This window comes from Mytilus californianus, unplaced genomic scaffold (assembly GCF_021869535.1).
Source record: "Mytilus californianus isolate M0D057914Y unplaced genomic scaffold, xbMytCali1.0.p SCAF_6, whole genome shotgun sequence".
NCBI lineage: Eukaryota > Metazoa > Mollusca > Bivalvia > Mytilida > Mytilidae > Mytilus > Mytilus californianus.
The window spans coordinates 19,807,450-19,830,485 of record NW_026262712.1 but is presented as its reverse complement, the minus strand read 5'-3'; positions in this window follow the sequence as shown (position 1 = coordinate 19,830,485).

The following is a 23,036-nucleotide window of genomic DNA, read 5'->3' as shown; positions in this document are numbered from 1 at the left end:
TTCTCCGAAGCAGGGGCTTAAACTTTTTTTCCAAGCCTCCTACCAGGCTGAGAAAAATTCATAGGCCGATGCGGCTTCTCCGAAGCAAGAGACTTTTACTTTTTGTCCAAGCCTCCTACCTGGCGGAGAAAAATTCATAGGCCGATGCGGCTTCTCCGAAGCAAGAGGCTTAAACTTTTTGTCCAAGCCTCCTACCAGGCTGAGAAAATTTCATAGGCCGATGCAGCTTCTCCGAAGCAAGAGGCTTAAACTTTTTGTCCAAGCCTCCTACCTGGCTGAGAAAAATTCATAGGCCGATGCGGCTTCTCCGAAGCAGGGGCTTAAACATTTTGTCCAAGCCTCCTACCTGGCTGAGAAAAATTCATAGGCCGATGCGGCTTCTCCGAAGCAAGAGGCTTAAACTTTTTGTCCAAGCCTCCTACCAGGCTGAGAAAATTTCATAGGCCGATGCGGCTTCTCCGAAGCAAGAGGCTTAAACTTTTTGTCCAAGCCTCCAACCAGGCTGAGAAAATTTCATAGGCCGATGCGGCTCCTCGGAAGCAAGAGGCTTAAACTTTTTGTCCAAGCCTCCTACCAGGCTGAGAAAATTTCATAGGCCGATGCGGCTTCTCCGAAGCAAGAGGCTTAAACTTTTTGTCCAAGCCTCCTACCAGGCTGAGAAAATTTCATAGGCCGATGCGGCTTCTCTGAAGCATGAGGCTTAAACTTTTTTGTCCAAGCCTCCTACCAGGCTGAGAAAATTTCATAGGCCGATGCGGCTTCTCCGAAGCAAGAGGCTTAAACTTTTTGTCCAAGCCTCCTACCAGGCTGAGAAAATTTCATAGGCCGATGCGGCTTCTCCGAAGCAAGAGGTTTAAACTTTTTGTCCAAGCCTCCTACCAGGCTGAGAAAATTTCATAGGCCGATGCGACTCCTCCGAAGCAAGAGGCTTAAACTTTTTGTCCAAGCCTCCTACCAGGCTGAGAAAAATTCATAGGCCGATGCGGCTTCTCCGAAGCAAGAGGCTTAAACTTTTTGTCCAAGCCTCCTACCTGGCTGAGAAAAATTCATAGGCCGATGCGGCTTCTCCGAAGCAGGGGCTTAAACTTTTTGTCCAAGCCTCCTACCTGGCTGAAAAAAATTCATAGACCGATGTGGCTTCTCCGAAGCAAGAGGCTTAAACTTTTTGTCCAAGCCTCCTACCAGGCTGAGAAAAATTCATAGGCCGATGCGGCTTCTCCGAAGCAAGAGGCTTAAACTTTTTTATGTCCAAGCCTCCTACCTGGCTGAGAAAATTTCATAGGCCGATGCGGCTTCTCCGAAGCAAGAGGCTTAAATTTTTTGTCCAAGCCTCCTACCTGGCGAAGAAAAATTCATAGGCCGATGCGGCTTCTCCGAAGCAAGAGGCTTAAACTTTTTGTCCAAGCCTCCTACCAGGCTGAGAAAATTTCATAGGCCGATGCGGCTTCTCCGAAGCAGGGGCTTAAACTTTTTGTCCAAGCCTCCTACCAGGCTGAGAAAAATTCATAGGCCGATGCGGCTTCTCCGAAGCAAGAGGCTTTTACTTTTTGTCCAAGCCTCCTACCTGGCGGAGAAAAATTCATACGCCGATGCGGCTTCTCTGAAGCAAGAGGCTTAAACTTTTTGTCCAAGCCTCCTACCAGGCTGAGAAAATTTCATAGGCCGATGCGGCTTCTCCGAAGCAAGAGGCTGAAACGTTTTGTCCAAGCCTCCTACCTGGCTGAGAAAATTTCATAGGCCGATGCGGCTTCTCCGAAGCAAGAGGCTTAAACTTTTTGTCCAAGCCTCCTACCAGGCTGAGAAAATTTCATACGCCGATGCGGCTTCTCCGAAGCAAGAGGCTTAAACTTTTTGTCCAAGCCTCCTACCAGGCTGAGAAAATTTCATAGGCCGATGCGGCTTCTCCGAAGCAAGAGGCTTAAACTTTTTGTCTAAGCCTCCTACCAGGCTGAGAAAATTTCATAGGCCGATGCGGCTTCTCCGAAGCAAGAGGCTTAAACTTTTTGTCCAAGCCTCCTACCAGGCTGAGAAAATTGCATAGGCCGATGAGGCTTCTCCGAATCAAGAGGCTTAAACTTTTTGTCCAAGCCTCCTACCAGGCTGAGAAAATTTCATAGGCCGATGCGGCTCCTCCGAAGCAAGAGGCTTAAACTTTTTGTCCAAGCCTCCTACCAGGCTGAGAAAAATTCATTGGCCGATGCGGCTTCTCCGAAGCAAGAGGCTTAAACTTTTTTATCGAAGCCTCCTACCAGGCTGAGAAAATTTCATAGGCCGATGCGGCTTCTCCGAAGCAAGAGGCTTAAACTTTTTGTCCGAGCCTCCTACCTGGCCGAGAAAAATTCATAGGCCGATGCGGCTTCTCCGAAGCATGAGGCTTAAACTTTTTGTCCAAGCCTCCTACCAGGCTGAGAAAAATGCATAGGCCGATGCGGCTTCTCCGAAGCAAGAGGCTTAAACTTTTTGTCCAAGCCTCCTACCTGGCGGAGAAAAATTCATAGGCCGATGCGGCTTCTCCGAAGCAAGAGGCTTAAACTTTTTGTCCAAGCCTCCTACCAGGCTGAGAAAATTTCATAGGCCGATGCGGCTCCTCCGAAGCAAGAGGCTTAAACTTTTTGTCCAAGCCTCCTACCAGGCTGAGAAAATTTTATAGGCCGATGCGGCTCCTCCGAAGCAAGAGGCTTAAACTTTTTGTCCAAGCCTCCTACCAGGCTGAGAAAATTTCATAGGCCGATGCGGCTTCTCCGAAGCAAGAGGCTTAAACTTTTTGTGCAAGCCTCCTACCAGGCTGATAAAATTTCATAGGCCGATGCGGCTTCTCCGAAGCAAGAGGCTTAAACTTTTTGTCCAAGCCTCCTACCAGGCTGAGAAAATTTCATAGGCCGATGCGGCTTCTCCGAAGCAAGAGGCTTAAACTTTTTGTCCAAGCCTCCTACCAGGCTGAGAAAATTTCATAGGCCGATGCGGCTTCTCCGAAGCAAGAGGCTTAAACTTTTTGTCCAAGCCTTCTACCAGGCTGAGAAAATTTCATAGGCCGATGCGGCTTCTCCGAAGCAAGAGGCTTAAACTTTTTGTCCAAGCCTCCTACCAGGCTGAGAAAATTGCATAGGCCGATGCGGCTTCTCCGAAGCAAGAGGCTTTAACTTTTTGTCCAAGCCTCCTACCAGGCTGAGAAAAATTCATAGGCCGATGCGGCTTCTCCGAAGCAAGAGGCTTAAACTTTTTGTCCAAGCCTCCTACCTGGCTGAGAAAAATTCATAGGCCGATGCGGCTTCTCCGAAGCAGGGGCTTAAACTTTTTGTCCAAGCCTCCTACCTGGCTGAGAAAAATTCATAGGCCGATGCGGCTTCTCCGAAGCAAGAGGCTTAAACTTTTTGTCCAAGCCTCCTACCAGGCTGAGAAAATTTCATAGGCCGATGCGGCTTCTCTGAAGCATGAGGCTTAAACTTTTTTGTCCAAGCCTCCTACCAGGCTGAGAAAATTTCATAGGCCGATGCGGCTTCTCCGAAGCAAGAGGCTTAAACTTTTTGTCCAAGCCTCCTACCAGGCTGAGAAAATTTCATAGGCCGATGCGGCTTCTCCGAAGCAAGAGGTTTAAACTTTTTGTCCAAGCCTCCTACCAGGCTGAGAAAATTTCATAGGCCGATGCGGCTCCTCCGAAGCAAGAGGCTTAAACTTTTTGTCAAAGCCTCCTACCAGGCTGAGAAAAATTCATAGGCCGATGCGGCTTCTCCGAAGCAAGAGGCTTAAACTTTTTGTCCAAGCCTCCTACCTGGCTGAGAAAAATTCATAGGCCGATGCGGCTTCTCCGAAGCAGGGGCTTAAACTTTTTGTCCAAGCCTCCTTCCTGGCTGAAAAAAATTCATAGGCCGATGCGGCTTCTCCGAAGCAAGAGGCTTAAACTTTTTGTCCAAGCCTCCTACAAGGCTGAGAAAAATTCATAGGCCGATGCGGCTTCTCCGAAGCAAGAGGCTTAAACTTTTTTATGTCCAAGCCTCCTACCTGGCTGAGAAAATTTCATAGGCCGATGCGGCTTCTCCGAAGCAAGAGGCTTAAATTTTTTGTCCAAGCCTCCTACCTGGCGAAGAAAAATTCATAGGCCGATGCGGCTTCTCCGAAGCAAGAGGCTTAAACTTTTTTATGTCCAAGCCTCCTACCTGGCTGAGAAAATTTCATAGGCCGATGCGGCTTCTCCGAAGCAAGAGGCTTAAACTTTTTGTCCAAGCCTCCTACCTGGCTGAGAAAATTTCATAGGCCGATGCGGCTTCTTCGAAGCAAGAGGCTTAAACTTTTTGTCCAAGCCTCCTACCAGGCTGAGAAAATTTCATAGGCCGATGCGGCTTCTCCGAAGCAAGAGGCTTAAACTTTTTGTCCAAGCCTCCTACCAGGCTGAGAAAATTTCCTAGGCCGATGCGGCTTCTCCGAAGCAAGAGGCTTAAACTTTTTGTCTAAGCCTCCTACCAGGCTGAGAAAATTTCATAGGCCGATGCGGCTTCTCTGAAGCATGAGGCTTAAACTTTTTTGTCCAAGCCTCCTACCAGGCTGAGAAAATTTCATTGGCCGATGCGGCTTCTCCGAAGCAAGAGGCTTAAACTTTTTGTCCAAGCCTCCTACCTGGCTGAGAAAATTTCATAGGCCGATGCGGCTTCTCCGAAGCAAGAGGCTTAAACTTTTTGTCCAAGCCTCCAACCAGGCTGAGAAAATTTCATAGGCCGATGCGGCTCCTCCGAAGCAAGAGGCTTAAACTTTTTGTCCAAGCCTCCTACCAGGCTGAGAAAATTTCATAGGCCGATGCGGCTTCTCCGAAGCAAGAGGCTTAAACGTTTTGTCCAAGCCTCCTACCAGCCTGAGAAAAATTCATAGGCCGATGCGGCTTCTCCGAAGCATGAGGCTTAAACTTTTTGTCCAAGCCTCCTACCAGGCTGAGAAAAATTCATAGGCCGATGCGGCTTCTCCGAAGCAAGAGGCTTAAACTTTTTGTCCAAGCCTCCTACCAGGCTGAGAAAAATTCATAGGCCGATGCGGCTTCTCCGAAGCAAGAGGCTTAAACTTTTTGTCCAAGCCTCCTACCAGGCTGAGAAAATTTCATATGCCGATGCGGCTTCTCCGAAGCAAGAGGCTTAAACTTTTTGTCCAAGCCTCCTACCCCGATGCGGCTTCTCCGTAGCAAAAGGCTTAAACTTTTTGTCCAAGCCTCCTACCAGGCTGAGAAAAATTCATAGGCCGATGCGGCTTCTCCGAAGCAAGAGGCTTAAACTTTTTGTCCAAGCCTCCTACCTGGCGGAGAAAATTTCATAGGCCGATGCGGCTTCTCCGAAGCAAGAGGCTTAAACTTTTTGTCCAAGCCTCCTACCAGGCTGAGAAAATTTCATAGGCCGATGCGGCTCCTCCGAAGCAAGAGGCTTAAACTTTTTGTCCAAGCCTCCTACCAGGCTGAGAAAATTTCATAGGCCGATGCGGCTCCTCCGAAGCAAGAGGCTTAAACTTTTTGTCCAAGCCTCCTACCAGGCTGAGAAAATTTCATAGGCCGATGCGGCTTCTCCGAAGCAAGAGGCTTAATCTTTTTGTCCAAGCCTTCTACCAGGCTGATAAAATTTCATAGACCGATGCGGCTTCTCTGAAGCATGAGGCTTAAACTTTTTTGTCCAAGCCTCCTACCAGGCTGAGAAAATTTCATAGGCCGATGCGGCTCCTCCGAAGCAAGAGGCTTAAACTTTTTGTCCAAGCCTCCTACCAGGCTGAGAAAATTTCATAGGCCGATGCGGCTCCTCCGAAGCAAGAGGCTTAAACTTTTTGTCCAAGCCTCCTACCTGGCTGAGAAAATTTCATAGGCCGATGCGGCTTCTCCGAAGCAAGAGGCTTAAACTTTTTGTCCAAGCCTCCTACCAGGCTGAGAAAATTTCATAGGCCGATGCAGCTTCTCCGAAGCAAGAGGCTTAAACTTTTTGTCCAAGCCTCCTACCTGGCTGAGAAAAATTCATAGGCCGATGCGGCTTCTCCGAAACAGGGGCTTAAACTTTTTGTCCAAGCCTCCTACCTGGCTGAGAAAAATTCATAGGCCGATGCGGCTTCTCCGAAGCAAGAGGCTTAAACTTTTTGTCCAAGCCTCCTACCAGGCTGAGAAAATTTCATAGGCCGATGCGGCTTCTCTGAAGCATGAGGCTTAAACTTTTTTGTCCAAGCCTCCTACCAGGCTGAGAAAATTTCATTGGCCGATGCGGCTTCTCCGAAGCAAGAGGCTTAAACTTTTTGTCCAAGCCTCCTACCTGGCTGAGAAAAATTCATAGGCCGATGCGGCTTCTCCGAAGCATGAGGCTTAAACTTTTTGTCCAAGCCTCCTACCAGGCTGAGAAAAATTCATAGGCCGATGCGGCTTCTCCGAAGCAAGAGGCTTAAACTTTTTGTCCAAGCCTCCTACCTGGCTGAGAAAAATTCATAGGCCGATGCGGCTTCTCCGAAGCAAGAGGCTTAAACTTTTTGTCCAAGCCTCCTACCAGGCTGAGAAAATTTCATAGGCCGATGCGGCTTCTCCGAAGCAAGAGGCTTAAACTTTTTGTCCAAGCCTCCTACCAGGCTGAGATAATTTCATAGGCCGATGCGGCTTCTCCGAAGCAAGAGGCTTAAACTTTTTGTCCAAGCCTCCTACCTGGCTGAGAAAAATTCATAGGCCGATGCGGCTTCTCCGAAGCAAGAGGCTTAAACTTTTTGTCCAAGCCTCCTACCTGGCTGAGAAAAATTCATAGGCCGATGCGGCTTCTCCGAAGCAAGAGGCTTAAACTTTTTGTCCAAGCCTCCTACCAGGCTGAGAAAATTTCATAGGCCGATGCGGCTTCTCCGAAGCAAGAGGCTTAAACTTTTTGTCCAAGCCTCCTACCAGGCTGAGATAATTTTATAGGCCGATGCGGATCCTCCGAAGCAAGAGGCTTAAACTTTTTGTCCAAGCCTCCTACCAGGCTGAGAAAATTTCATAGGCCGATGCTGCTTCTCCGAAGCAAGAGGCTTAAACTCTTTGTCCAAGCCTCCTACCAGGCTTAGAAAATTTCATAGGCCGATGCGGCTTCTCCGAAGCAAGAGGCTTAAACTTTTTGTCCAAGCCTCCAACCAGGCTGAGAAATTTCATAGTCCGATGCGGCTCCTCCGAAGCAAGAGGCTTAAACTTTTTGTCCAAGCCTCCTACCAGGCTGAGAAAATTTCATAGGCCGATGCGGCTTCTCCGAAGCAAGAGGCTTAAACGTTTTGTCCAAGCCTCCTACCAGCCTGAGAAAAATTCATAGGCCGATGCGGCTTCTCCGAAGCATGAGGCTTAAACTTTTTGTCCAAGCCTCCTACCAGGCTGAGAAAAATTCATAGGCCGATGCGGCTTCTCCGAAGCAAGAGGCTTAAACTTTTTGTCCAAGCCTCCTACCAGGCTGAGAAAAATTCATAGGCCGATGCGGCTTCTCCGAAGCAAGAGGCTTAAACTTTTTGTCCAAGCCTCCTACCAGGCTGAGAAAATTTCATATGCCGATGCGGCTTCTCCGAAGCAAGAGGCTTAAACTTTTTGTCCAAGCCTCCTACCCCGATGCGGCTTCTCCGTAGCAAAAGGCTTAAACTTTTTGTCCAAGCCTCCTACCAGGCTGAGAAAAATTCATAGGCCGATGCGGCTTCTCCGAAGCAAAAGGCTTAAATTTTTTGTCCAAGCCTCCTACCTGGCTGAGAAAAATTCATAGGCCGATGCGGCTTCTCCGAAGCAGAGGCTTAAACTTTTTGTCCAAGCCTCCTACCTGGCTGAGAAAAATTCATAGGCCGATGCGGCTTCTCCGAAGCAAGAGGCTTAAACTTTTTTGTCCAAGCCTCCTACCAGGCTGAGAAAATTTCATAGGTCGATGCGGCTTCTCCGAAGCAAGAGGCTTAAACTTTTTGTCCGAGCCTCCTACCTGGCTGAGAAAAATTCATAGGCCGATGCGGCTTCTCCGAAGCATGAGGCTTAAACTTTTTGTCCAAGCCTCCTACCAGGCTGAGAAAAATTCATAGGCCGATGCGGCTTCTCCAAAGCAAGAGGCTTAAACTTTTTGTCCAAGCCTCCTACCTGGCGGAGAAAAATTCATAGGCCGATGCGGCTTCTCCGAAGCAAGAGGCTTAAACTTTTTTGTCCAAGCCTCCTACCAGGCTGAGAAAATTTCATAGGTCGATGCGGCTTCTCCGAAGCAAGAGGCTTAAACTTTTTGTCCAAGCCTCCTACCTGGCTGAGAAAAATTCATAGGCCAATGCGGCTTCTCCGAAGCATGAGGCTTAAACTTTTTGTCCAAGCCTCCTACCAGGCTGAGAAAAATTCATAGGCCGATGCGGCTTCTCCAAAGCAAGAGGCTTAAACTTTTTGTCCAAGCCTCCTACCAGGCTGAGAAAATTTCATAGGCCGATGCGGCTCCTCCGAAGCAAGAGGCTTAAACTTTTTGTCCAAGCCTCCTACCAGGCTGAGAAAATTTCATAGGCCGATGCGGCTTCTCCGAAGCAAGAGGCTTAATCTTTTTGTCCAAGCCTTCTACCAGGCTGATAAAATTTCATAGGCCGATGCGGCTTCTCCGAAGCAAGAGGCTTAAACTTTTTGTCCAAGCCTCATACCAGGCTGAGAAAATTTCATAGGCCGATGCGGCTCCTCCGAAGCAAGAGGCTTAAACTTTTTGTCCAAGCCTCCTACCAGGCTGAGAAAATTTCATAGGCCGATGCGGCTCCTCCGAAGCAAGAGGCTTAAACTTTTTGTCCAAGCCTCCTACCAGGCTGAGAAAATTTCATAGGCCGATGCGGCTTCTCCGAAGCAAGAAAGAGGCTTAAACTTTTTGTCCAAGCCTTTACCTGGCTGAGAAAAATTCATAGGCCGATGCGGCTTCTCCGAAGCATGAGGCTTAAACTTTTTGTCCAAGCCTCCTACCAGGCTGAGAAAAATTCATAGGCCGATGCGGCTTCTCCGAAGCAAGAGGCTTAAACTTTTTTGTCCAAGCCTCCTACCAGGCTGAGAAAATTTCATAGGTCGATGCGGCTTCTCCGAAGCAAGAGGCTTAAACTTTTTGTCCGAGCCTCCTACCTGGCTGAGAAAAATTCATAGGCCAATGCGGCTTCTCCGAAGCATGAGGCTTAAACTTTTTGTCCAAGCCTCCTACCAGGCTGAGAAAAATTCATAGGCCGATGCGGCTTCTCCAAAGCAAGAGGCTTAAACTTTTTGTCCAAGCCTCCTACCTGGCGGAGAAAAATTCATAGGCCGATGCGGCTTCTCCGAAGCAAGAGGCTTTAACTTTTTGTCCAAGCCTCCTACCAGACTGAGAAAATTTCATAGGCCGCTGCGGCTCCTCCGAAGCAAGAGGCTTAAACTTTTTGTCCAAGCCTCCTACCAGGCTGAGAAAATTTCATAGGCCGATGCGGCTCCTCCGAAGCAAGAGGCTTAAACTTTTTGTCCAAGCCTCCTACCAGGCTGAGAAAATTTCATAGGCCGATGCGGCTTCTCCGAAGCAAGAGGCTTAATCTTTTTGTCCAAGCCTTCTACCAGGCTGATAAAATTTCATAGGCCGATGCGGCTTCTCCGAAGCAAGAGGCTTAAACTTTTTGTCCAAGCCTCCTACCAGGCTGAGAAAATTTCATAGGCCGATGCGGCTCCTCCGAAGCAAGAGGCTTAAACTTTTTGTCCAAGCCTCCTACCAGGCTGAGAAAATTTCATAGGCCGATGCGGCTCCTCCGAAGCAAGAGGCTTAAACTTTTTGTCCAAGCCTCCTACCAGGCTGAGAAAATTTCATAGGCCGATGCGGCTTCTCCGAAGCAAGAAAGAGGCTTAAACTTTTTGTCCAAGCCTTTACCTGGCTGAGAAAAATTCATAGGCCGATGCGGCTTCTCCGAAGCATGAGGCTTAAACTTTTTGTCCAAGCCTCCTACCAGGCTGAGAAAAATTCATAGGCCGATGCGGCTTCTCCGAAGCAAGAGGCTTAAACTTTTTGTCCAAGCCTCCTACCTGGCTGAGAAAATTTCATAGGCCGATGCGGCTTCTCCGAAGCAAGAGGCTTAAACTTTTTGTCCAAGCCTCCTACCTGGCTGAGAAAAATTCATAGGCCCATGCGGCTTCTCCGAAGCAAGAGGCTTAAACTTTTTGTCCAAGCCTCCTACCTGGCTGAGAAAATTTCATAGGCCGATACGGCTTCTCCGAAGCAAGAGGCTTAAACATTTTGTCCAAGCCTCCTACCAGGCTGAGAAAATTTCATAGGCCGATGCGGCTTCTCCGAAGCAAGAGGCTTAAACTTTTTGTCCAAGCCTCCAACCTGGCTGAGAAAAATTCATAGGCCGATGCGGCTTCTCCGAAGCAAGAGGCTTAAACTTTTTGTCCAAGCCTCCTACCAGGCTGAGAAAATTTCATACGCCGATGCGGCTTCTCCGAAGCAAGAGGCTTAAACTTTTTGTCCAAGCGTCCTTCCAGGCTCAGAAAATTTCATAGGCCGAAGCGACTTCTCCGAAGCAAGAGGCTTAAACTTTTTGTCCAAGCCTCCTACCAGGCTGAGAAAATTTCATAGGCCGATGCGGCTTCTCCGAAGCAAGAGGCTTAAACTTTTTGTCCAAGCCTCCAACCAGGCTGATAAAATTTCATAGGCCGATGCGGCTTCTCCGAAGCAAGAGGCTTAAACTTTTTGTCCAAGCCTCCTACCAGGCTGAGAAAATTTCATAGGCCGATGCGGCTCCTCCGAAGCAAGAGGCTTAAACTTTTTGTCCAAGCCTCCTACCAGGCTGAGAAAATTTCATAGGCCGATGCGGCTCCTCCGAAGCAAGAGGCTTAAACTTTTTGTCCAAGCCTCCAACCAGGCTGATAAAATTTCATAGGCCGATGCGGCTTCTCCGAAGCAAGAGGCTTAAACTTTTTGTCCAAGCCTCCTACCAGGCTGAGAAAATTTCATAGGCCGATGCGGCTTCTCCGAAGCAAGAGGCTTAAACTTTTTGTCCAAGCCTCCAACCAGGCTGATAAAATTTCATAGGCCGATGCGGCTTCTCCGAAGCAAGAGGCTTAAACTTTTTTATGTCCAAGCCTCCTACCAGGCTGAGAAAAATTCATAGGCCGATGCGACTTCTCCGAAGCAAGAGGCTTAAATTTTTTGTCCAAGCCTCCTACCAGGCTGAGAAAATTTCATAGGCCGATGCGGCTCCTCCGAAGCAAGAGGCTTAAACTTTTTGTCCAAGCCTCCTACCAGGCTGAGAAAATTTCATAGGCCGATGCGGCTTCTCCGAAGCAAGAGGCTTAAACTTTTTGTCTAAGCCTCCTATAGCTACCAGGCTGAGAAAATTTCATAGGCCGATGCGGCTCCTCCGAAGCAAGAGGCTTAAACTTTTTGTCTAAGCCTCCTATCTGGCTGAGAAAATTTCATAGGCCGATGCGGCTTCTCCGAAGCAAGAGGCTTAAACTTTTTGTCCAAGCCTCCTACCAGGCTGAGAAAATATCAAACGCCGATGCGGATTCTCCGAAGCAAGAGGCTTAAACTTTTTGTCCAAGCCTCCTACCTGGCGGAGAAAAATTCATAGGCCGTTGCGGCTTCTCCGAAGCAAGAGGCTTAAATTTTTTGTCCAAGCCTCCTACCAGGCTGAGAAAATTTCATAGGCCGATGCGGCTCCTCCGAAGCAAGAGGCTTAAACTTTTTGTCCAAGCCTCCTACCAGGCTGAGAAAATTTCATAGGCCGATGCGGCTCCTCGGAAGCAAGAGGCTTAAACTTTTTGTCCAAGCCTCCTACCAGGCTGAGAAAATTTCATAGGCCGATGCGGCTTCTCCGAAGCAAGAGGCTTAAACTTTTTGTCCAAGCCTCCTACAAGGCTGAGAAAATTTCATAGGCCGATGCGGCTTCTCCGAAGCAAGAGGCTTAAACTTGTTGTCCAAGCCTCCTACCAGGCTGAGAAAAATTCATAGGCCGATGCGGCTCCTCCGAAGCAAGAGGCTTAAACTTTTTGTCCAAGCCTCCAACCAGGCTGATAAAATTTCATAGGCCGATGCGGCTTCTCCGAAGCAAGAGGCTTAAACTTTTTGTCCAAGCCTCCTACCAGGCTGAGAAAATTTCATAGGCCGATGCGGCTTCTCCGAAGCAAGAGGCTTAAACTTTTTGTCCAAGCCTCCAACCAGGCTGATAAAATTTCATAGGCCGATGCGGCTTCTCCGAAGCAAGAGGCTTAAACTTTTTTATGTCCAAGCCTCCTACCAGGCTGAGAAAAATTCATAGGCCGATGCGACTTCTCCGAAGCAAGAGGCTTAAATTTTTTGTCCAAGCCTCCTACCAGGCTGAGAAAATTTCATAGGCCGATGCGGCTCCTCCGAAGCAAGAGGCTTAAACTTTTTGTCCAAGCCTCCTACCAGGCTGAGAAAATTTCATAGGCCGATGCGGCTTCTCCGAAGCAAGAGGCTTAAACTTTTTGTCTAAGCCTCCTATAGCTACCAGGCTGAGAAAATTTCATAGGCCGATGCGGCTCCTCCGAAGCAAGAGGCTTAAACTTTTTGTCTAAGCCTCCTATCTGGCTGAGAAAATTTCATAGGCCGATGCGGCTTCTCCGAAGCAAGAGGCTTAAACTTTTTGTCCAAGCCTCCTACCAGGCTGAGAAAATATCAAACGCCGATGCGGATTCTCCGAAGCAAGAGGCTTAAACTTTTTGTCCAAGCCTCCTACCTGGCGGAGAAAAATTCATAGGCCGTTGCGGCTTCTCCGAAGCAAGAGGCTTAAATTTTTTGTCCAAGCCTCCTACCAGGCTGAGAAAATTTCATAGGCCGATGCGGCTCCTCCGAAGCAAGAGGCTTAAACTTTTTGTCCAAGCCTCCTACCAGGCTGAGAAAATTTCATAGGCCGATGCGGCTCCTCGGAAGCAAGAGGCTTAAACTTTTTGTCCAAGCCTCCTACCAGGCTGAGAAAATTTCATAGGCCGATGCGGCTTCTCCGAAGCAAGAGGCTTAAACTTTTTGTCCAAGCCTCCTACAAGGCTGAGAAAATTTCATAGGCCGATGCGGCTTCTCCGAAGCAAGAGGCTTAAACTTGTTGTCCAAGCCTCCTACCAGGCTGAGAAAAATTCATAGGCCGATGCGGCTTCTCCGAAGCAAGAGGCTTAAACTTTTTGTCCAAGCCTCCAACCTGGCTGAGAAAAATTCATAGGCCGATGCGGCTTCTCCGAAGCAAGAGGCTTAAACTTTTTGTCCAAGCCTCCTACCAGGCTGAGAAAATTTCATAGGCCGATGCGGCTCCTCCGAAGCAAGAGGCTTAAACTTTTTGTCCAAGCCTCCTACCAGGCTGAGAAAATTTCATAGGCCGATGTGTCTTCTCCGAAGCAAGAGGCTTAAACTTTTTGTCCAAGCCTCCTACCAGGCTGAGAAAATTTCATAGGCCGATGCGGCTTCTCCGAAGCAAGAGGCTTAAACTTTTTGTCCAAGCCTCCTACCAGGCTGAGAAAATTTCATAGGCCGATGCGGCTCCTCCGAAGCAAGAGGCTTAAACTTTTTGTCCAAGCCTCCTACCAGGCTGAGAAAATTTCATAGGCCGATGCGGCTTCTCCGAAGCAAGAGGCTTAAACTTTTTGTCCAAGCCTCCTACCTGGCTGAGAAAAATTCATAGGTCGATGCGGCTTCTCCGAAGCAGGGGCTTAAACTTTTTGTCCAAGCCTCCTACCTGGCTGAGAAAAATTCATAGGCCGATGCGGCTTCTCCGAAGCAAGAGGCTTAAACTTTTTGTCCAAGCCTCCTACCAGGCTGAGAAAAATTCATAGGCCGATGCGGCTTCTCCGAAGCAAGAGGCTTAAACTTTTTGTCCAAGCCTCCAACCTGGCTGAGAAAAATTCATAGGCCGATGCGGCTTCTCCGAAGCAAGAGGCTTAAACTTTTTGTCCAAGCCTCCTACCAGGCTGAGAAAATTTCATAGGCCGATGCAGCTTCTCCGAAGCAAGAGGCTTAAACTTTTTGTCCAAGCCTCCTCCCAGGCTGAGAAAAATTCATAGGCCGATGCGGCTTCTCCGAAGCAAGAGGCTTAAACTTTTTTATGTCCAAGCCTCCTACCAGGCTGAGAAAAATTCATAGGCCGATGCGACTTCTCCGAAGCAAGAGGCTTAAATGTTTTGTCCAAGCCTCCTACCAGGCTGAGAAAATTTCATAGGCCGATGCGGCTCCTCCGAAGCAAGAGGCTTAAACTTTTTGTCCAAGCCTCCTACCAGGCTGAGAAAATTTCATAGGCCGATGCGGCTTCTCCGAAGCAAGAGGCTTAAACTTTTTGTCTAAGCCTCCTATAGCTACCAGGCTGAGAAAATTTCATAGGCCGATGCGGCTTCTCCGAAGCAAGAGGCTTAAACTTTTTGTCCAAGCCTCCTACCAGGCTGAGAAAATTTCAAACGCCGATGCGGAATCTCCGAAGCAAGAGGCTTAAACTTTTTGTCCAAGCCTCCTACCTGGCGGAGAAAAATTCATAGGCCGATGCGGCTTCTCCGAAGCAAGAGGCTTAAATTTTTTGTCCAAGCCTCCTACCAGGCTGAGAAAATTTCATAGGCCGATGCGGCTCCTCCGAAGCAAGAGGCTTAAACTTTTTGTCCAAGCCTCCTACCAGGCTGAGAAAATTTCATAGGCCGATGCGGCTCCTCGGAAGCAAGAGGCTTAAACTTTTTGTCCAAGCCTCCTACCAGGCTGAGAAAATTTCAAACGCCGATGCGGCTTCTCCGAAGCAAGAGGCTTAAACTTTTTGTCCAAGCCTCCTACAAGGCTGAGAAAATTTCATAGGCCGATGCGGCTTCTCCGAAGCAAGAGGCTTAAACTTGTTGTCCAAGCCTCCTACCAGGCTGAGAAAAATTCATAGGCCGATGCGGCTTCTCCGAAGCAAGAGGCTTAAACTTTTTGTCCAAGCCTCCAACCTGGCTGAGAAAAATTCATAGGCCGATGCGGCTTCTCCGAAGCAAGAGGCTTAAACTTTTTGTCCAAGCCTCCTACCAGGCTGAGAAAATTTCATAGGCCGATGCGGCTCCTCCGAAGCAAGAGGCTTAAACTTTTTGTCCAAGCCTCCTACCAGGCTGAGAAAATTTCATAGGCCGATGCGGCTTCTCCGAAGCAAGAGGCTTAAACTTTTTGTCCAAGCCTCCTACCTGGCTGAGAAAAATTCATAGGTCGATGCGGCTTCTCCGAAGCAGGGGCTTAAACTTTTTGTCCAAGCCTCCTACCTGGCTGAGAAAAATTCATAGGCCGATGCGGCTTCTCCGAAGCAAGAGGCTTAAACTTTTTTATCTCCAAGCCTCCTACCAGGCTGAGAAAAATTCATAGGCCGATGCGACTTCTCCGAAGCAAGAGGCTTAAATTTTTTGTCCAAGCCTCCTACCAGGCTGAGAAAATTTCATAGGCCGATGCGGCTCCTCCGAAGCAACAGGCTTAAACTTTTTGTCCAAGCCTCCTACCAGGCTGAGAAAATTTCATAGGCCGATGCGGCTTCTCCGAAGCAAGAGGCTTAAACTTTTTGTCCAAGCCTCCTACCAGGCTGAGAAAATTTCATAGGCCGATGCGGCTTCTCCGAAGCAAGAGGCTTAAACTTTTTGTCCAAGCCTCCTACCAGGCTGAGAAAATTTCATAGGCCGATGCGGCTTCTCCAAAGCAAGAGGCTTAAACTTTTTGTCCAAGCCTCCTACCAGGCTGAGAAAAATTCATAGGCCGATGCGCCTTCTCCGAAGCATGAGGCTTAAACTTTTTGTCCAAGCCTCCTACCAGGCTGAGAAAATTTCATAGGCCGATGCGGCTTCTCCGAAGCAAGAGGCTTAAACTTTTTGTCCAAGCCTCCTACCAGGCTGAGAAAATTTCAAACGCCGATGCGGATTCTCCGAAGCAAGAGGCTTAAACTTTTTGTCCAAGCCTCCTACCTGGCGGAGAAAAATTCATAGGCCGATGCGGCTTCTCCGAAGCAAGAGGCTTAAACTTTTTGTCCAAGCCTCCTACCAGGCTGAGAAAATTTCAAACGCCGATGCGGATTCTCCGAAGCAAGAGGCTTAAACTTTTTGTCCAAGCCTCCTACCAGGCTGAGAAAATTTCATAGGCAGATGCGGCTCCTCCGAAGCAAGAGGCTTACACTTTTTGTCCAAGCCTCCTACCAGGCTTAGAAAATTTCATAGGCCGATGTGTCTTCTCCAAAGCAAGAGGCTTAAACTTTTTGTCCAAGCCTCCTACCAGGCTGAGAAAATTTCATAGGCCGATGCGGCTCCTCCGAAGCAAGAGGCTTAAACTTTTTGTCCAAGCCTCCTACCAGGCTGAGAAAATTTCATAGGCCGATGCGGCTTCTCCGAAGCAAGAGGCTTAAACTTTTTGTCCAAGCCTCCTACCTGGCTGAGAAAAATTCATAGGTCGATGCGGCTTCTCCGAAGCAGGGGCTTAAATTTTTTGTCCAAGCCTCCTACCAGGCTGAGAAAATTTCATAGGCCGATGCGGCTTCTCCGAAGCAAGAGGCTTAAACTTTTTGTCCGAGCCTCCTACCTGGCCGAGAAAAATTCATAGGCCGATGCGGCTTCTCCGAAGCATGAGGCTTAAACTTTTTGTCCAAGCCTCCTACCAGGCTGAGAAAAATGCAAAGGCCGATGCGGCTTCTCCGAAGCAAGAGGCTTAAACTTTTTGTCCAAGCCTCCTACCTGGCGGAGAAAAATTCATAGGCCGATGCGGCTTCTCCGAAGCAAGAGGCTTAAACTTTTTGTCCAAGCCTCCTACCAGGCTGAGAAAATTTCATAGGCCGATGCGGCTCCTCCGAAGCAAGAGGCTTAAACTTTTTGTCCAAGCCTCCTACCAGGCTGAGAAAATTTCATAGGCCGATGCGGCTTCTCCGAAGCAAGAGGCTTAAACTTTTTGTCCAAGCCTCCTACCAGGCTGAGAAAATTTCATAGGCCGATGCGGCTTCTCCGAAGCAAGAGGCTTAAACTTTTTGTCCAAGCCTCCTACCAGGCTGAGAAAATTTCATAGGCCGATGCGGCTTCTCCGAAGCAAGAGGTTTAAACTTTTTGTCCAAGCCTCCTACCAGGCTGAGAAAATTTCATAGGCCGAAGCGGCTTCTCCGAAGCAAGAGGCTTAAACTTTTTGTCCAAGCCTCCTACCAGGCTGAGAAAAATTCATAGGCCGATGCGGCTTCTCCGAAGCAAGAGGCTTAAACTTTTTGTCCAAGCCTCCTACCTGGCTGAGAAAAATTCATAGGCCGATGCGGCTTCTCCGAAGCAGGGGCTTAAACTTTTTGTCCAAGCCTCCTACCTGGATGAAAAAAATTCATAGGCCGATGCGGCTTCTCCGAAGCAAGAGGCTTAAACTTTTTGTCCAAGCCTCCTACCAGGCTGAGAAAAATTCATAGGCCGATGCGGCTTCTCCGAAGCAAGAGGCTTAAACTTTTTGTCCAAGCCTCCTACCTGGCTGAGAAAATTTCATAGGCCGATGCGGCTTCTCCGAAGCAAGAGGCTTAAACTTTTTGTCCAAGCCTCCTACCAGGCTGAGAAAATTTCATAGGCCGATGCGGCTTCTCCGAAGCAAGAGGCTTAAACTTTTTGTCCAAGCCTCCTACCAGGCTGAGAAAATTTCATAGGCCGATGCGGCTCCTCCGAAGCAAGAGGCTTAAACTTTTTGTCCAAGCCTCCTACCAGGCTGAGAAAATTTCATAGGCCGATGCGGCTCCTCCGAAGCAAGAGGCTTAAACTTTTTGTCCAAGCCTCCTACCAGGCTGAGAAAAATTCATAGGCCGATGCGGCTTCTCCGAAGCAGGGGCTTAAACTTTTTGTCCAAGCCTCCTACCTGGATGAAAAAAATTCATAGGCCGATGCGGCTTCTCCGAAGCAAGAGGCTTAAACTTTTTGTCCAAGCCTCCTACCAGGCTGAGAAAAATTCATAGGCCGATGCGGCTTCTCCGAAGCAAGAGGCTTAAACTTTTTGTCCAAGCCTCCTACCTGGCTGAGAAAATTTCATAGGCCGATGCGGCTTCTCCGAAGCAAGAGGCTTAAACTTTTTGTCCAAGCCTCCTACCAGGCTGAGAAAATTTCATTGGCCGATGCGGCTTCTCCGAAGCAAGAGGCTTAAACTTTTTGTCCAAGCCTCCTACCAGGCTGAGAAAATTTCATAGGCCGATGCGGCTCCTCCGAAGCAAGAGGCTTAAACTTTTTGTCCAAGCCTCCTACCAGGCTGAGAAAATTTCATAGGCCGATGCGGCTCCTCCGAAGCAAGAGGCTTAAACTTTTTGTCCAAGCCTCCTACCAGGCTGAGAAAAATTCATAGGCCGATGCGGCTTCTCCGAAGCAAGAGGCTTAAACTTTTTGTCCAAGCCTCCTACCTGGCTGAGAAAAATTCATAGGCCGATGCGGCTTCTCCGAAGCAGGGGCTTAAACTTTTTGTCCAAGCCTCCTACCTGGCTGAGAAAAATTCATAGGCCGATGCGGCTTCTCCGAAGCAAGAGGCTTAAACTTTTTGTCCAAGCCTCCTACCAGGCTGAGAAAATTTCATAGGCCGATGCGGCTTCTCTGAAGCATGAGGCTTAAACTTTTTTGTCCAAGCCTCCTACCAGGCTGAGAAAATTTCATAGGCCGATGCGGCTTCTCCGAAGCAAGAGGCTTAAACTTTTTGTCCAAGCCTCCTACCAGGCTGAGAAAATTTCATAGGCCGATGCGGCTTCTCCGAAGCAAGAGGTTTAAACTTTTTGTCCAAGCCTCCTACCAGGCTGAGAAAATTTCATAGGCCGAAGCGGCTTCTCCGAAGCAAGAGGCTTAAACTTTTTGTCCAAGCCTCCTACCAGGCTGAGAAAATTTCATAGGCCGATGCGGCTCCTCCGAAGCAAGAGGCTTAAACTTTTTGTCCAAGCCTCCTACCAGGCTGAGAAAAATTCATTGGCCGATGCGGCTTCTCCGAAGCAAGAGGCTTAAACTTTTTTATCGAAGCCTCCTACCAGGCTGAGAAAATTTCATAGGCCGATGCGGCTTCTCCGAAGCAAGAGGCTTAAACTTTTTGTCCGAGCCTCCTACCTGGCCGAGAAAAATTCATAGGCCGATGCGGCTTCTCCGAAGCATGAGGCTTAAACTTTTTGTCCAAGCCTCCTACCAGGCTGAGAAAAATGCATAGGCCGATGCGGCTTCTCCGAAGCAAGAGGCTTAAACTTTTTGTCCAAGCCTCCTACCTGGCGGAGAAAAATTCATAGGCCGATGCGGCTTCTCCGAAGCAAGAGGCTTAAACTTTTTGTCCAAGCCTCCTACCAGGCTGAGAAAATTTCATAGGCCGATGCGGCTCCTCCGAAGCAAGAGGCTTAAACTTTTTGTCCAAGCCTCCTACCAGGCTGAGAAAATTTCATAGGCCGATGCGGCTCCTCCGAAGCAAGAGGCTTAAACTTTTTGTCCAAGCCTCCTACCAGGCTGAGAAAATTTCATAGGCCGATGCGGCTTCTCCGAAGCAAGAGGCTTAAACTTTTTGTCCAAGCCTCCTACCAGGCTGATAAAATTTCATAGGCCGATGCGGCTTCTCCGAAGCAAGAGGCTTAAACTTTTTGTCCAAGCCTCCTACCAGGCTGAGAAAATTTCATAGGCCGATGCGGCTTCTCCGAAGCAAGAGGCTTAAACTTTTTGTCCAAGCCTCCTACCAGGCTGAGAAAATTTCATAGGCCGATGCGGCTTCTCCGAAGCAAGAGGCTTAAACTTTTTGTCCAAGCCTTCTACCAGGCTGAGAAAATTTCATAGGCCGATGCGGCTTCTCCGAAGCAAGAGGCTTAAACTTTTTGTCCAAGCCTCCTACCAGGCTGAGAAAATTGCATAGGCCGATGCGGCTTCTCCGAAGCAAGAGGCTTAAACTTTTTGTCCAAGCCTCCTACCAGGCTGAGAAAAATTCATAGGCCGATGCGGCTTCTCCGAAGCAAGAGGCTTAAACTTTTTGTCCAAGCCTCCTACCTGGCTGAGAAAAATTCATAGGCCGATGCGGCTTCTCCGAAGCAGGGGCTTAAACTTTTTGTCCAAGCCTCCTACCTGGCTGAGAAAAATTCATAGGCCGATGCGGCTTCTCCGAAGCAAGAGGCTTAAACTTTTTGTCCAAGCCTCCTACCAGGCTGAGAAAATTTCATAGGCCGATGCGGCTTCTCTGAAGCATGAGGCTTAAACTTTTTTGTCCAAGCCTCCTACCAGGCTGAGAAAATTTCATAGGCCGATGCGGCTTCTCCGAAGCAAGAGGCTTAAACTTTTTGTCCAAGCCTCCTACCAGGCTGAGAAAATTTCATAGGCCGATGCGGCTTCTCCGAAGCAAGAGGTTTAAACTTTTTGTCCAAGCCTCCTACCAGGCTGAGAAAATTTCATAGGCCGATGCGGCTCCTCCGAAGCAAGAGGCTTAAACTTTTTGTCAAAGCCTCCTACCAGGCTGAGAAAAATTCATAGGCCGATGCGGCTTCTCCGAAGCAAGAGGCTTAAACTTTTTGTCCAAGCCTCCTACCTGGCTGAGAAAAATTCATAGGCCGATGCGGCTTCTCCGAAGCAGGGGCTTAAACTTTTTGTCCAAGCCTCCTACCTGGCTGAAAAAAATTCATAGGCCGATGCGGCTTCTCCGAAGAAAGAGGCTTAAACTTTTTGTCCAAGCCTCCTACAAGGCTGAGAAAAATTCATAGGCCGATGCGGCTTCTCCGAAGCAAGAGGCTTAAACTTTTTTATGTCCAAGCCTCCTACCTGGCTGAGAAAATTTCATAGGCCGATTCGGCTTCTCCGAAGCAAGAGGCTTAAATTTTTTGTCCAAGCCTCCTACCTGGCGAAGAAAAATTCATAGGCCGATGCGGCTTCTCCGAAGCAAGAGGCTTAAACTTTTTGTCCAAGCCTCCTACCAGGCTGAGAAAATTTCATAGGCCGATGCGGCTTCTCCGAAGCAGGGGCTTAAACTTTTTGTCCAAGCCTCCTACCAGGCTGAGAAAAATTCATAGGCCGATGCGGCTTCTCCGAAGCAAGAGGCTTTTACTTTTTGTCCAAGCCTCCTACCTGGCGGAGAAAAATTCATACGCCGATGCGGCTTCTCTGAAGCAAGAGGCTTAAACTTTTTGTCCAAGCCTCCTACCAGGCTGAGAAAATTTCATAGGCCGATGCGGCTTCTCCGAAGCAAGAGGCTGAAACTTTTTGTCCAAGCCTCCTACCTGGCTGAGAAAATTTCATAGGCCGATGCGGCTTCTCCGAAGCAAGAGGCTTAAACTTTTTGTCCAAGCCTCCTACCAGGCTGAGAAAATTTTATACGCCGATGCGGCTTCTCCGAAGCAAGAGGCTTAAACTTTTTGTCCAAGCCTCCTACCAGGCTGAGAAAATTTCATAGGCCGATGCGGCTTCTCCGAAGCAAGAGGCTTAAACTTTTTGTCCAAGCCTCCTACCAGGCTGAGAAAAATTCATAGGCCGATGCGGCTTCTCCGAAGCAAGAGGCTTAAACTTTTTGTCCAAGCCTCCTACCAGGCTGAGAAAATTTCATAGGCCGATGCGGCTCCTCCGAAGCAAGAGGCTTAAACTTTTTGTCCAAGCCTCCTACCAGGCTGAGAAAATTTCATAGGCCGATGCGGCTCCTCCGAAGCAAAAGGCTTAAACTTTTTGTCCAAGCCTCCTACCAGGCTGAGAAAATTTCATAGGCCGATGCGGCTTCTCCGAAGAAAGAGGCTTAAACTTTTTGTCCAAGCCTCCTACCTGGCGGAAAAAAATTCATAGGCCGATGCGGCTTCTCCGAAGCAAGAGGCTTAAACTTTTTGTCCAAGCCTCCTACCAGGCTGAGAAAATTTCATGACCGATGCGGCTTCTCCGAAGCAAGAGGCTGAAACTCTTTGTCCAAGCCTCCTACCAGGCTGAGAAAATTTCATAGGCCGATGCGGCTTCTCCGAAGCAAGAGGCTTAAACTTTTTGTCCAAGCCTCCTACCAGGCTGAGAAAATTTCATACGCCGATGCGGCTTCTCCGAAGCAAGAGGCTTAAACTTTTTGTCCAAGCCTCCTACCAGGCTGAGAAAATTTCATAGGCCGATGCGGCTTCTCCGAAGCAAGAGGCTTAAACTTTTTGTCCAAGCCTCCTACCTGGCGGAAAAAAATTCATAGGCCGATGCGGCTTCTCCGAAGGAAGAGGCTTAAACTTTTTATCCAAGCCTCCTACCAGGCTGAGAAAATTTCATAGGCCGATGCGGCTCCTCCGAAGCAAGAGGCTTAAACTTTTTGTCCAAGCCTCCTACCAGGCTGAGAAAATTTCATAGGCCGATGCGGCTCCTCCGAAGCAAGAGGCTTAAACTTTTTGTCCAAGCCTCCTACCAGGCTGAGAAAATTTCATAGGCCGATGCGGCTCCTCCGAAGCAAAAGGCTTAAACTTTTTGTCCAAGCCTCCTACCAGGCTGAGAAAATTTCATAGGCCGATGCGGCTTCTCCGAAGAAAGAGGCTTAAACTTTTTGTCCAAGCCTCCTACCTGGCGGAAAAAAATTCATAGGCCGATGCGGCTTCTCCGAAGCAAGAGGCTTAAACTTTTTGTCCAAGCCTCCTACCAGGCTGAGAAAATTTCATGACCGATGCGGCTTCTCCGAAGCAAGAGGCTGAAACTTTTTGTCCAAGCCTCCTACCTGGCTGAGAAAATTTCATAGGCCGATGCGGCTTCTCCGAAGCAAGAGGCTTAAACTTTTTGTCCAAGCCTCCTACCAGGCTGAGAAAATTTCATACGCCGATGCGGCTTCTCCGAAGCAAGAGGCTTAAACTTTTTGTCCAAGCCTCCTACCAGGCTGAGAAAATTTCATAGGCCGATGCGGCTTCTCCGAAGCAAGAGGCTTAAACTTTTTGTCCAAGCCTCCTACCTGGCGGAAAAAAATTCATAGGCCGATGCGGCTTCTCCGAAGGAAGAGGCTTAAACTTTTTGTCCAAGCCTCCTACCAGGCTGAGAAAATTTCATAGGCCGATGCGGCTCCTCCGAAGCAAGAGGCTTAAACTTTTTGTCCAAGCCTCCTACCAGGCTGAGAAAATTTCATAGGCCGATGCGGCTCCTCCGAAGCAAGAGGCTTAAACTTTTTGTCCAAGCCTCCTAACAGGCTGAGAAAATTTCATAGGCCGATGCGGCTCCTCCGAAG